This window comes from Lagopus muta, chromosome 1, assembly GCF_023343835.1.
Source record: "Lagopus muta isolate bLagMut1 chromosome 1, bLagMut1 primary, whole genome shotgun sequence".
In the NCBI taxonomy this organism is placed as follows: Eukaryota; Metazoa; Chordata; class Aves; order Galliformes; family Phasianidae; genus Lagopus; species Lagopus muta.
In genome coordinates this window covers 22,979,645-22,989,028 of record NC_064433.1, presented here as the reverse complement: position 1 = coordinate 22,989,028, position 9,384 = coordinate 22,979,645, and positions in this window count along the sequence as shown.

Below are 9,384 nucleotides of genomic sequence, written 5' to 3'. Positions count from 1 at the left end.
GAAACTATTTGTTCTGTTAGAAATTGGTGCTAATCTGTGAATGGAAGTTAAAGAGGCAGTAGGTAATCTGGACTCCCCTTGGACTGAAGGGCTCAGTCTCTTGAGCTGAGGACTAAATGTAATAAGAACTTGTGTATTCTGTAACAAATTCCTTCACTGGTGGTGGTAATACTTAAGATGGTGCAGAGACTGCAAATCTAAATAAATGAGTCAGTTTTTAGCAAAACAGTTTACTGAAAAAAGCCTTCATCCTCATTAGTATCTAAGAAAATAGGGAAGGACAAAAGTGCAAAACAATGCAACGTACGAGGTAAACATGCAGAACAGTCAAAATTGTAGCATTTGAACACCTCAGTACAATAGAAAATGCACAACCATAAAGGTGTGATGATGGAAGGACTAACACAACACAGAGGTGCAATACAGGAAAGGAAGGGGATTGCTCACCTGTATATGAAGATTCCAAAGGAAAACAGAATCTGCAGAGGAAAGGTCTACCAAGGAGGGATCTCCACATAGAAATCCTCCCCTGCTACCACTCAGGTCTTGGAGAAGTGCAGCCAGGCTCCACCCCTTCTGCTCTCACAGGTGAACTGCCTTCACCTGCGCCCCCAGGGCTGACCCAGTCCCTTCCCCAGGTGCTCAATCAGTCGTTCAGGCTGTGACTCAACAGTTCCCATACACCTGTACATACATATGCTTTTTGTTTTCTTCTATGCAGGAAGCCTGTCAGAAGCTAATGGGTCAGTGGGTGGTTAAAGTGCAAAAAGAACTGATTTTTTACACGATTGTGATAGGCAAGCTAAGTTATTTCTTCACCGTGTGAGAGGTTAGGCAGATTTGAATACTGGGGTCTTTGCTGCAGGATGCTTGAAGGTTGCTCTAAAAATAAGGTACGTGTAGAAGTGAGTCTGCAACATACTGCAAACATTCATGGGAGTCCCAGAAAGACTCATGTAGGGAGTATCTGAGCTGCTGTTAGAGCATTTGAAAAATACCAAAAGGGCTGACAAGTGATAAAAATTAAGCTTCAAGTTGGATTTACAAACCTAGTTCTCAGTTCCTTGTGCATTGGTAGAGATTAGAATTAGTGCATGAGTGAGTAAATACATACTGGGAGAGTCGTTGCCTCATGTTCATTAGAGCTGTGGGAAAGCTTCTCTTAGTAGAAGGCGGCCAGCTTAATGCAGTTTCCATTAAGGCAGTTAGACAGGGTGTTTCATTAATGCAGTAAGTGAGGAGAGGAGGCCTCTTCACATTACGAAATGTGCAAAATAGAATAAAGAGTAAAGAAGTTACCAATATTGCCAGTAAGGGGAGGCTGCTAAGGGAGTCCTGTGGGTCTCTACTACTCATTGGTTATGTAAAAGATAGTTAAAGAAGGGTTAATAGTGACAAAATGTTTGCACTTGTGTTGAGTTCTTAAAGCAATGAAAATGAAGTGTTGAAGTTGCAAAACAATCTCATGATACTGTATCTCATCAAACAGGAGATGCAGTTTAATGTTTGTTAATTTAATGTGAAATAAGATAAAAATAACAATTCTCTGTTTACCTACATCTACATCCTCTGAATTAGCTATTGCCGAGTAGGGAAATAAATGATTTTGGAATTACCTATTGAATTCTGTGGGAACATTGTTTCTCTGCTCAGCAGCAGGTCAGACAGGTGCTAAGGATGACTTAGTAGGAAATAAAGAATGAAACAGAGGAGAGTTCTACGCTGTGTAAATTGATGGCACCGTTAGGTTTTACCGTAGTGTAAAATTCTGATCCACCCTTCCAGAAAAATGTAGTAAAATGGGGAAAGTCTCACATAGGAGGATGAAAGTACATTTGAGAAACAGCTGAGTTAGTTGGGGCTTCTGTCTGGAAAAGAGGCAGCTTAGTAAAGATAAAACGTGTCTGTAAGTTCATGAGTTCTGTGGAAAAGGCTTGTCTTTTGATAGGAGTAACAAGCAGGTAGTCCAGGATGGAGAAAAAGAGCAGCTTTTTTGCATCTACTGCATGCTTACATTGCAAAACTTGCCATATAGCTCACATGAATGTAAAATGTGACTTAAAAACAAACTGGAGCGAGATCAGCAAGGGCATAAAATGAGGAAGTTATACATCTGGAAAAAAAACTCACTAAAGACTGATTGCTAGAAATTACATATAGCAAGGGGAATTGTTCCTGTATGGCTGTGATAGTCCTACTGGCTGGAAGAGACAGGTCAAAGCAAGTGTACCTCCTTTGGTAAATGTAAAAGGAGAATTTGCTTCAGTGGATGAAGAGAAGGCTGAGGTACTGAATGAGTTCTTTGCCTCGGTCTTCACTGGTAGCCAGGATTCCAGTACTTCTCACATCCCTGAGCCCTGAAGCCCTAAACTTCTAGATGGGGACCAGGGTGGTAAATTCTCCCCCCTCTCCCCACCCCGTATGGGCAGAGCAGGTCCAAGACCACCTCATTAGACTGAATGTGTATAAGTCTATGAGGCCAGAGGGCCTGCATCCCATGGTTGTGAAGGAGCTGGCTGAGGTGGTTGCCGAGCCGCTCTCCATCATATTTGAAAAGTCGTGGCTGTCAGGTGAGGTCCTCGATGACTGGAGGAAGGGTCACGTCACTCCCATTTACAAGAAAGGGAGCAAGGAGGACCTGAGGAACTACAGGCCAGTGAGTCTTACCTCTGTGCCTGGGAACATCATGGAACAGATCGCCCCCACCACATCCTTATCTCCATATTGGAGGATTGTGGATTCGATCGGTGGACCGGACGATGGATAAGAAATTGGTTGAAAGGCCACAGACAGAAGGTGGTCATCAATGGCTCTGTGTCCAGGTGGAGGCCGGTAATGAGTGGCGTTCCCCAGGGGTCTGTTTTGGGACCGGTGCTCTGTAACATCTTTATCAAGTGCACCCTCAACAAGTTTGCTGACAACACCAAGCTGAGTGGTGCAGTTAACACGGTGGAAGGAAGGGATGCCATTCAGAGGGACCTCAACAGGCTTGAAAGGTGGGTCCGGGGGAACCTGATGAGGTTCAACATGGCAAAGTGCAGAGTTTTAAACTTGGGAAAAGGGATCCCAGGCATCCATACAGACTGGAAAGAGCAATACTTGAGAGCAGCCTTGCAGAGAAGGACCTGGGGGTCCTGATAGATGAAAAGCTTGACATGAGCCAGCAGGGTGCTCTTGCAGCTCAGAAAGCAAATGGTATCCTGGGCTCCATCAGAAGAGGGGTGGCCAGCAGCAACAGGGAGGTGATTGTCCCCCTCTACTCTGCTCTTGTGAGGCCCCATCTGGAGTACTGTGTCCTGGACTGGAGCTGCCAGTACAAGAAAGAAAGGGAGCTGTTGGAGAGGGTCCTGATGAGAGCCACTAGAATGATCAGGGGACTGGAGCACCTCCCCTATGAGGATAGGCTGAGGGAGCTGGGCTTGTTCAGCCTGGAGTAAAGAAGGCTGCAGGGTGACCTCATTGCAGCCTTTCAATACCTAAAGGGAGCCTACAAACAGCAGGGGAATCAACTCTTTGAAAGGGTAGATAACTGCAGGACAAGGGGAAATGGTTTTAAGTTGAGGGAGGGAAGATTTGGGTTGGATGTCAGGGGGAAGTTCTTTACAGAGAGAGTGGTGAGGTGCTGGAACAGGCTGCCCAGAGAGTTTGTGGATGCCTCATCCCTGGAGGTGTTCAAGGCCAGGCTGGATGGGTTCCTGAGCAGCCTGGTCTAGTATTAAATGGGGAGGTTGGTGGCCCTGAGTATGTCAGGGGGGTTGGAGCTTCATGATCCTTGAGGTCCCTTCCAACTCAGGCCATTCTGTGATTCTGATTCTGTGATACTGTCTTTTGGCATCCAAAGTGGGGCATGAAGGGTTCAAGATGAGAGATTTGTTTGGAATGTGGGGTATATTAGACCAAATTCATAGATGTTATAGCTGTTTAGCTGCTACTTGGCAGATTCCTGTGCTTGTGCCGAGGCTTGCTTCCCTTACCGTATTTTAGACCGCAGTGCTTGTTAGTGGCTGCTTTTGCTTGTGCTGTTTGCTCCATTCCTTATCATCTTGTTTTACTGTGCTTGGAAACATTTTGATAATAGCTATGGCTGTAAGCCTGGGCTGGCAGATGGCCAGGGCATTGCTGCTGTCCCTGTGCTGCTTACCAGACTGGCTGGAACTCAGACTGAACTCAAGCCAGAGGAAATGTGACCTGTGGATGAGTCCATATGAGAGCACGTACACTCCAAAATGTTTGTGGCCACAGAGTTCACCCCAGAGTAGTTACACCTCAAAGCACCTATGGCCATGGAGAAGTGCATGCTGCAGGAAGTAACCTTGCAACATCCATGTATGTGGATAAAGCCATGCCTGAGTACTGTGCCTGTGGGTGTGGATAAGACCATGGCACAGCAAGTATCTGAGGAGATCTCTGAAGGGTCTGAGGCAAAAGGAACAGGCCATGCCACAGCAGGTACACCTCAATGTGATTGTGGCCGTGGCCATTAGTAAATGCACATCAGAACAAGAAGACCTCATAGCATCTACAGCTGGTGACACAGTAGGTACAACTCTGAAGGGACTGTGGCTCATGGATAAGGCCATGCTGAAGGAGGGATTGTGGAACTGTGGCCAATGGATGTGCCCAGGCTGGAAGCAAGGGCAAAGAGAGGAGTTCATTGCAATATAAAACCTTATGACCTAGTCTAATAGGACAAGAGGTGGAGATTGTAATGCACATGCCCTTAAATTGTTGTAAATTATGACCTAAGTTGCATATTTTAGCAAGTTCTTCAGCAGGAACCACTCAAACCAACAGATGAGTCTCACAAGAACCAGTGCAAGTGCAGTGATGACCTGACCCAAGCTGTCTCTAGCATTCAGTAACTCCACAGAACACACTGCCTCCCCTGTCCCAAGCCACTACTAAGTCATAGGTTGAAAGAACTCGGTGGACATTCTGTGTGCATTTTATGGATGTGGTCAATTGAGTAAGGGATTGTGTATTAATCAAAGGGTGGTGATCAATGAGTATGTCTCAGATAGTGTGTGACCTGAGCACGACATACGCAGTATGATGTAAAGGGTGGATATTATTGTGGTTTTAGCCGGGATGAAATTTTCTTCATAGAGGCTTGTATGATGCTATGTTTTGGATTTTTAATGAAAAGATTGCTGGTAACACAGATGTTCAGTTATTGCAGGGCAGTGCTTACACAAAGCCAAGGGCATTTCTTATGCAGCCCTGCCAGTGAGGAGCTGGGAATGAACATAACCAGGACAACTGACCCAAATTGGCCAAAGGGACATCCCATACCATATGTTGCAAGGCACAGCAATGAAAGCTGGGGTAGAGAAGGAGGAGGCAGGGAACGCTGAGAGTGATGGCATTTGTCTTCCCAAGAAACCATTACCATGAGGAGAGCTGCTTTCCTGGAAATGGATGAACATCTGCCTGCTGATGGAAGTAACAAATGAATTCCTTGTTTGCTTTGTTTGTGCCTGCAGCTTTTGCTCTACTAGTAATCTGTCTTTACTTCAACCTGTAAGTTCTCACACTTTTACCTTCACAATTCTGTCCTCCATTCTACCTGGGGAGAGTGAGTGAACATGGGTTTGATGCCAAGATTGGTTAAACCACTACCATTAGTGAGAGCTCTTGGGTACAATCACTATGTTAGGTAAGCCTTTGGCATCAGGCAGTGCAGCTGTTTTCAGTTTCATCTCAGTGCTCGGGCCTTTGGGTGAATTTTCAGGATTAGGAGGTATTTGTAGTATCACAAACTGGGAACCAGTGTGCTGAGCACTGGAATAGAACAAAAAAGTGATCTGTGCTTTCTAGATGGTATTTGTGCTTTTAAGAAGCTGTTAAGTAACAGCACTTTTACCTCAGCTCTCAGTTTAATTTATTCTAAGACTGAAGTGATACAGAGAAAATATATTTATGCTTCCTGCTCTGAAAATGCTGCTCAGTTATCTTTCTGAATAGCACAAAATAATTTGCATTCTTTTCGTCGTTATTGAGCTTTCAAAATGTTGTTCAACTGCACACAATAAAGATGAGAAATTCTGGGGTTTGTTTTCCCTCTTCTGTTCCTTCTCACCAGAGAGGTATTTTCAATGTGATCTGGCTTTACTTAGCTAAGTTTTTCATCTCCCACCTCACTCTGCTGGAATGTCTGGACCACACACTGTTTTGTTCAACAGAAGTGACAAGGGACAGAAGTAGGACCCTGTTGGTATTAGCATTGGCAGCAGAGGGTTCTGTTTTGCAGATTCATTAACAGTCTCTGAGGTGGAGAACTGCAAAAGGGATCCAGGTGTGACTTTATGAATAACTGAATTTAGGCCACTCTGAATGAACAGTGCCTCTGCCATTTGGTTACTCTTTCTAGGATTGCCTAAAATTCTTTGATTGAAACAGGAAAAAAAATGCCATACTCCAGTTTCTCCATGCTGATTTACAGTAACATTCTTCATGCACTTTCAAATGCATCTCTTGTGTTTGTAATCATTTGATGCTCTATAAAGACATGCAGCAGCTCTTTCCAAAAGATCTATCTCATGTCAGGAGCTGCTAAACATGCTAACATTGTTAACAAGTTGTGTGATTAGAGAATCATAGAATCATAGAATGGCCCGGGTTGGAACAGACCTCAAGGAATCTCCAACCCCCCTGCCACAGGCAGAACTGCCAACCTCCATATATCTAATACTAGACCAGGCTGCCCAGGGCCCCATCCAATCTGGCCTTGGACACCTCCAGGGACAGGACATCCACAACCTCTCTGGGCAGCCTGTTCCACCACCTCACCATTCTCTCTGTAAAGAATTGGTAAAGACTTGTGCTTGCATATATCACATCTTATATTTCAGTATAAGCAATAGTCTCCGATCTTATATCACGTTATATATAAATTATTTATTATAAACATTACATTATTTGCTAACTAACTGTACTTGTGAAGGTACTAGAAAAAAAAAGTGAGAAAGACTTGCCTCATGTTTGGGCAAGAAATCTACCAAATGCATTAGAAAATAAAGAGCAATGCTAGGATACACAGCAGTTTTAACATCCTTAAAGCCCCTATCACTCATCTGCACTTTGTACTGTATTATCAGACTTTCTATGCTTTGTGACTGCTCTGAGCCTTCCTGAAAGTTATTCCGTGATATCATATACATTAAATAGAACAAGTATGTCCACATTGATGAAAAGGGCTACTTCCTGTCAAGAGAAGTTTTGCTGAAGTTTAAGGGTACAATGATGGGATTCTTAACATCAAGTACACTCAGTTGTTCAGCTACAATTACGTCTGCTGCTCCTAAAAATAAAAAGAATTGGAAGAATTCTAAGTATATTTTGTTGCTGAACACAAACTTATTTCTGTTAATTTCCTTTTCCTAATTAAGATTACACTAAGCCTTTCTTTACAGCAGAATAAATAATGGTTGTATGGTATTTTTACACACAGCAGTGAGTGAAACAGAAATAGGGTGGCAAAACGAATATAATTTAATATTGTTTCCACCTGCAAAATCGTGGCCTTCAAAGCAAGTTTTACTGTGTCTTTTTAGAAGAATACATGTGGGACAGATGGCTGGAAAAAGTTTGCAAACCTGACTGCTGGAAGGGCTCAGTCAGGGAAGTGCTATAGAATTAGGGAATCTTTTCTTCTCAGAAGCACAGGGATGTTTTTTCCTGTCATGGTGACATTTTTAAATCCAGTGTATAAATTTTCTTAGGCACTGACCAAGAGCATATTTTGCCCGAGGAGGTGCTGGTTTCAGAAGTAATAATTACCTCATAGAGAGTCACTTACACCAGAACGGTTTTGAACAGTTTTGCCATTCTTCTCTAACACTGTTGGCTTTTCTTGTAATACAATGTAAAATATGCACTGGGAAAACATCTCAGTTAAGTTTTAGCCCAGAACAGGAAGACTAAAGATGATTCTCAATAAAAAAAAAAAAAAAAAAAAGAGAAAAAAAAGCAATCTGAAGGTGTTTTGACTAGTAGCTACATTAACGTTCAAGATTTGCCAACTCAAAAGTGCTTTTCATCTTGAAATTGCTTTCCAAACACTCAGGTACTGCTATTTACTTAAAGACTTCTGTTAAGAGGAGGGAGGGAAAGAATGTATTGGGAATTTCTCTTTATGAAGGCTCACGAGCATGTTAATGGCAAAGATTGTAAAGTTTCTTTTTAACTATTGTTTAAATAAAGTACCAACATCTACATTAATGAAGGAAGGAATCATGTAAACACTTGCATATTCTTCATAATCACAGGAACACATTATAAAGCCATGACTTGATTTCATATTTAGCTAATTACGGTATGATTTTAAACCAACTCTATAATCATCTTTCTAAAGTTTGTTAGCTATCCGCTTTGTATTTATTTTATACCTCATACTTTTCTGTTCTGGCAAACAGTCCCTTTGATATGCTTTAGTTCCAAACTGAAACACAGCTGTATGGAAATGGTGACTGATACAAACACCGTGCTTACTCAATGTCTTTGTACTGGGATTCTGATTTGGTTACACTTTTGGGCCCCTCACTACAAGAAAGACATTGAGGCCCTGGAACGTGTCCAGAGAAGGGCAACGAAAGTGGTGAGGGGTCTGGAGCACAAGTCTTATGAGGAGAGGCTGAGGGAGCTGGGATTGTTCAGTCTGGAGAAGAGGAGGCTCAGGGGAGACCTCATTGCACTCTACAACTTCCTGAAGGGAGGTTGTGATGAGGAGGGATTTGGCCTCTTCTCCCAGGCAACGAGAAGGACACGGGGCAATGGCCGCAAGTTGTATCAGAGGAGGTTTAGGTTGGACATAAGGAAGAATTTTTTCTCTCAGAGTGGTCAGGCACTGCAATGGCTGCCCAGGGAGGTGGTGGAGTCACCGTCCCTGGCAGTGTTCAAGAGGCGCCTGGATGACGTGCTGCGTGATGTGGTTTAGTGCTTGTGGTAGTAATGATAATGGGAGGATGGTTGGACTAGATGATCTTGCAGGTCGTTTCCAACCTTGAGATTCTATGATTCTATGATTTGATTATTTTGTAATTTTTGCAAAATCAAAAACTAAGAGCAATGGCTTTAGTGTAGAAGAATTTATTCAATAAATTGCTTGGTCTATTTATGGCATTCAGGGGTTCCTCTGTAATTAAAAAGAACAAAACAGCCCACAAAAGAGACAACCACCACCAACTCATTAACCAGAAGATGAACAAAAATACTTTCTATTTACTTTTCAGCCCCTCTGCACTATTCAAATTATGTACAAAGTATAAAAAAAAAAAAAGGCAACAAAACTATTGAAATCTATCAGACCTGAGAAATGTCTTGTTTTTTTCAACTGACTCTTTTTGGAATGCTAACTTTACACATGACCCATTCAATCAAAAATAG